Raw genomic sequence first — 6,134 nt, 5'->3', positions numbered from 1 at the left:
GCCGACGCACCCCAGATGCGCCCCCGCTCTCCAACACTTCCTTTGAGCAATGAAGGGATTTCCTTGCCAGTCCCGACCAGGATACCCAGCTGAACCGGTGACCCGAGTAAGGACAGCTAGGTGAATTGAGGAACCCCACACTATGGAAGCCTTTCACTGGGCCAGGCCCACAACATCAGCCTTTACTTGATGAACAAAGATGTATTCTCTCTCTCACACACACACACACACATACACACACACACACACACACACACACACACACACACACACACACACACACACACACACACACACACACACACACACACACACACACACACACACACACGCACACGCGCACATGCATGCATACGCACACACACACACACGCACACACGCACACACACACACACACACACGCACACACGCACACACACACAACCCTCTCTCTCTTTCTCTCTATCTCTGTGGATGTACGGCTGATGCTGTGCTGCTTCCTTGTTTGATTTTTCCTGCCCGCAATTCCACACCACAAAAGACACGTTACGACGAGTGCAAGGCAACTTAGATCTTAACTACAGTGTAGCCTTACTGTTTAACCGGTAAAGCAGGGCTGGAAGTACCAATGATTAGAATTTCTCTCCCGTCTTATAGTGAGGGCAATTTTCCCAGCCATTGCATGCTTGCGAACAGCAAGGATGAACCCCCACAGTTTTCTTATGTCCGTGTCTATAGATTAGCTGTAAAAAAGGGTAGCGAGTGCTGGCTAAGGGGTTTCGTGGCCCACCAAGTGAAATTCTACGAGGCCCACCGAAGTACAAGCAGTCTGCCGAACTTGATTGGCTTTTTCATCTCATTACTGCTCACCACAGTGAACTTTAATTTAAACCATGCTGATGGAGGCGAAAAGCAAAACGCCCGTGTGTGCGAGATTTCGGCGCACGTTAAAGATCCCCAGGTGGTCAAAATTAATCCGGAGCCCTCCACTACGGCGCGCCTCATCGCCTGCGTTGCGTCGGCGCGTTAAACCCCACAATCAATCATAATTTAAACCATGTAAAATTTACAGGCACTGGTTCACCCTTAGCAACAAAGCAATGAAGGAAAGTTTGAAGTGTCGGGAAATTGTTGGGAGATGCATTCGTACTACAGCGGACACAAATAGGCTGTGGTTGTTGCTGATTATGACGATTACAGTACTCATCTTTCAATGTAAACTTCAAAACAGTTGTTATCAACCCGCAGGAAATCAACAGCACTGTGGAGCAGCACACTGCGTCTTCGGTGCCGGCGTCGTCGGCTGAAGCCAGCGCCTCCATCATAGCCATCACGGGCGCCGCAAACATCACCTCCCATCTCGCATCACCGCAGCCATCCTGGCTGCCAAACGAAACTGTCGTGCCCCTCCATTTCCCGAATCCACTCACCACCCCTGACGACCACTTGTCCCCAAAGAACGGAATATCGGACCAACGAAAACGGAGCAACGGCTAACGTCCGTGCGACTGCCACAGCAGCTTCTGCGAGGAAAGTAAACTTTCACGAGTATGCGTGCACGCAGCGTACGATGGTTGCCCAAATTCCTCTCGCCTTTTTCCTGTCTACAATGAACAAAATATTTTGTATGCGCAATTTGTTTGTATGTTATTCTTGCTGCGACGGCTGTAAAATGTCTCGCCGGAGTAGTTTGTGCCCATGCAATTCATTGTTTTCTGTGTGTCGGGAACACTGGTGGCCAGTGCCAGACAATGCCCTTCGAAAGAAAACACCGCATTGGAAGAAATTGATGTATCGCAACGAATACCGCTTGCTTGTCCCTCGATACGTTATTCGCACTTATCTCATTTTATATGTATATGGAATGGCTTTGATTTACGATGTAGCAAAACTGGCTTGGGGGAACGCTTGTGACGGAACGATTACCCACATGCAGGTACTTGTCATGGTAACATGCAAGTGATAATGAAACATATCCAACACAGAAAACAGTTTAACAGGTCCACTTAACCGCGCGACACCAGCAAGACACGGTGGCACTGGCGTCGGTAGTTACTTCCGTTAAAAAGTGGCTCAGAAACAAACAGTTCAGACCAATGCGTAACTAACAACTGGCCGTGAAAAACAGCATCGACTGAAATAAAAGCTAGGCGTTTCGTGCGCCAATTTCTGCATGTTTGTGTGAAAACGTAAATGCACCAAAACAACAACATTTTGCTAATGAAGTGACATCTCTGGGTGTATGTATTATGTTCACACACAAGTTCTGCTTCTAATAGCCTCAAGCCCGTAACTCGATAAACGCCATCGTGCACAATTGTGAAACGGCGGATATACTGTAAATGGCAACAGGAGCCTCGGGACTGCAGGCATTTCCTCGACGCACACCGTCACCGCCCTTCACAAACGCTACGCGAGAGTACTAGACGGCAGCGGAAGTCCCTATTGCCGAGCTAGTCTAAGCTCACACATTCCTCTCAACTAGAGCAACCCTCACAACGCAACCACAAGTATGTTAAGCAGAACCCTAATTTGACCTACTACTGCTCGAACAAGACTGCTGAAACACTGTTCAATGACATTAGTTAGAGGCTTAATTGACTGCCTGTTTTACTCAGCGGTCCCTGGATCCAAAAGAATCGGTCTGCAACCTTTATAATTCCTGTGGTCCTCACTTGATTCCCAACCTGGGCCATTAGCTTTTTTGGTGTGTAGGAAGTTTTAAAAAAAAACTGGAGTCCTTGCTTAGCTCATGGCGCGCGAAGCATTGCGTGAAGCTGGAGCCAAGCCATAACAATAAAAGCCAATATAACGCTCACCACAGAGCAACCATACCCGTTCATTTATAACAACGTGGTTTTCGCGATCATATGCGTTTGTTGCATGGTGTCCACTGCAGTAGGCGAATTTCCGCGTTTCTTGGAGCAAGTAAAGCGCCTCGGCGATGATCCTGGGGAGTAGGTAAAAATGGTCCTGGAGAAAATGGTCCCAAAGCCAAGACAGAAAAAATTGGTCCCGGAAAAATGGGTTCCGGAAAAATTGGTTCCCGAAAAATCCGTCCCGAAGCCAAGGTAGAAAAAAAGTCTTGTTCGAGTAAAGCTGGTTAATCGAACCATGAACATTTGTTTTACCAAAATTCGGGGTGGGTTGCTTTTATTGCCCCTTCCACATTTATATATTTATCACATAGAACCTTTAATCAGATTCAAATTTTACACAGGGCAGGGTAAAAGAACACGAGCTTTCTATGGATCTTTTTACTTTAATAAATTTCAGCGATACTTTACAGTAGCTTCAGTGCAGAAAGTGAAAAATAGAACCTAAATAACTTCCGTACAATCAAACATGAAGTAGTGTGTATTGTTATTCTGTAATGTCATTTCGACTGTTGTATATTGCATAGTCTGTTCTTTTTGTGTGTGCTCTCTTTTCGGTTGACAATGATGAAAATCATTACGGTTGTCCACTTCTCCTTTACGCTTCGTGATTTTTACTTCTTTGTGCATGTGCTTTACTGCTCCTATTTGTGTGTGCATAGCTCATGCAAAGTATTGTTATTAAATTGCGCTGTCAGTTGCTTTCTGTCTATTGTTATAAGCTGATTGTGTTTAATGGTTCCTGGTCGGCTGTATAACTTCACAGTGGAGCGGAAATGTCGGTATTAATGCTAGCATTTTTTCCCGAATGCCACGCAAGGCCCTGCATTGGCGCACTATGCATAATTGGCAGAAGCAACACATGCACTTGTTCACTGTGTTGCTCCTGCCATTTGTTTTCTGTCGACGGAAAACAATTGGAAGGAGCCATTGTTTTCTGCAAGAAAAAATTTCACCCGGCTGGGGTGTCCTCCTTGGGAAGTTCATCCGGCTTGTACGGCAAATCGCCCCTATGGAATGGGGCGGCTGCAAAAATGCAGGAACTTTTTTACCCGTCTTGAGCACTCTGCGGAGTTCAACTCGTCATTAATTCTTGTATTCACAGCTGGTGGGGAGTACTTAGTTGTCTACCCTCTGACTATTGGAGGGGTGGGGGTGAACAGTAAGAGCTTCCAATTGCGAGAGGATATTTCACGTTCTATTGCTTTTTAACTCTGTGCTACAAAAAAAAAAAGCTGTTTCTGCAAATTTCGTAAGAGAATATGCTTAGTCGTAAGGGGCATAACATATTTCATTCGCAGTTGCAAATCTAGGCAGAACTCAACTGCTAGAAAGCACACTCTCAGGTCGTGTGTAGATTACCTTGTGTTGTGTGCCCATTAGCTTTTTTTAACTATTTTTAAGCCAACAGGCCTAAAAATGGTTTATGAAGTGCAACTCCCAGAGAATTGTTCTTGTCCAGCTTGACATTGCCAATGCCTGAGTGTACTTTTCAATACCTCGTGCAAGGTCTGGAGCCAAGGCCACCTGTTAATGAATATGTCTTTATTGGTTTTTGTGAAAGTTGCAGTACAGCCGGAAGGTGTATGTATCATGGGCGGCCTCAACAATAAAATCACGCTACAGAACATACTTCTGCATTGGTATCAATGGGAAGCATGTGAGAATTGATAGTTGCTTCGCGTTTGAAATTTGTGTCACGCAAAACAGGCCATGTTCAGGCATTCTGGCAAATCTTCATGAAAAAACAGGCGGAAGAAACCGGACAAAAAAAGCTGTAAACACAAGAACACTTTTTATCACGGTACCTTTCATTGTACTTCAGTACCGTTTATTAGCGTTGTGGGTTTTTTTAAATATTAACCAGTTATCCGAGCTTCACACCTTAAGGTAGAAAGCAAACACGGTATTTGCTAATGACAAGTGATTCTAACGAACTTCCGTGGCTATGCAAGAAAGTCCGTGAGCAGCTCTACTTTATCTGCACAGTCTGCGGTGTGAAGTTTCCTTTCCAAACATGATGGCAGGGATTTTCTTCAAGATACACAGCACTGAAAAAAAGCCTAATAAGCAAGTGATCCCTTCACTACACTAAATCCCTGCAGTAACGCCAAACCACGACGGGATCTTTTCGCTTGACTACAGAGCTCTGCAGAGAAGCCAAGAAAAAGATTCCTTTTTTTGCATGACAGCACGTTTTGCTGGAAAGGCAAAACGTGTGGCTTCTGTCACTGTATTTTTGCTGTGAGACAGGCGTGTGAACGTATCGCAATAAGGCACTTGTTTTGTAGATGTTCACTTACTTTGAATTAGGATACAACTAAATGTTGCATAAAAAATGATAGAATACTGTTTGCTAGAAATAACAAAAGTTTAAAATGGTCTTGACGCTAGTTGAGTGGCCTGCTGCTTGAGCGCAAAATTCTTGCAGCTCATTTTATCAGACAGGCAGGCAATAAGTGCGTTGGTACTTGGTCGATATCACTGTCAGATAAAGAAGTATATTTTTTCAGAAACGTGATGCACTTTGGCGTCACCATGTTCTTAGTTTTCTTTTTAGATGCGACGCTGAGAGGAGCATCTCTTGCTGGCGGCCCTGTCCTGCGTCCGCCGTCGTCGTCGTCCGCGTCCGCGTCCGCACAGCTGCGTCTCTCCTCCGCTCACTCCCTCTCCTCTCGCCGTGATAGCGCGCCCTCTCCCCCAACATCTGTGGCCCGCGCAGTGCGGCGCGCTCTCTCACTCCGCCGGTGGGCGGCGCTGCGCGCGGCGCAAGCGTGCTGTGCGCATGTGCAGCGCCCTCTTTCTCCGTGGTCTCCTCTCCTTCGGGCGCGCTGCGCATTAAGCGGAGTGCCGCGCTCCGGCCGGTCTCTCAGTCGACGGTCGTCCGCGCTACGCTTGCTCTCTCTCTCTCTCTCTCTCTCGCATTAACCAACGATTGCTCACGCAATTCGAGTAATCGACCCAACGGAAACGCACAATGGAACCCCTTCAAGCGTCGCATCACACCAGGGTTCCCGCGAGGGGAGGTGGGCGTAATTTTTTGTGTGTGTATATAAGCAGCGTCTTCTTTTAGATGCGACACATCTCTTGCTCTCGGGCTTCTCCCTCCTGCGTCGTCGTCGCGGCGTCCGTCCGCATCCCTCCTCCGTTCTTCTCTCCCACAGCTGTGTGCAACACTCTCACTCCGGCTCATTAGCATACCACAGCTGGCGCGCTTGTTTGGCGCGCGCTTCACTGCGTTAACTGCTCCGGTGCGCGCAAGTGCGCGCATGCGCGACT

This window comes from Haemaphysalis longicornis, unplaced genomic scaffold, assembly GCF_048455015.1.
Source record: "Haemaphysalis longicornis isolate Haplotype H1 unplaced genomic scaffold, Haemaphysalis longicornis Haplotype H1 scaffold_7, whole genome shotgun sequence".
NCBI lineage: Eukaryota > Metazoa > Arthropoda > Arachnida > Ixodida > Ixodidae > Haemaphysalis > Haemaphysalis longicornis.
This window is presented reverse-complemented; position numbering follows the sequence as displayed.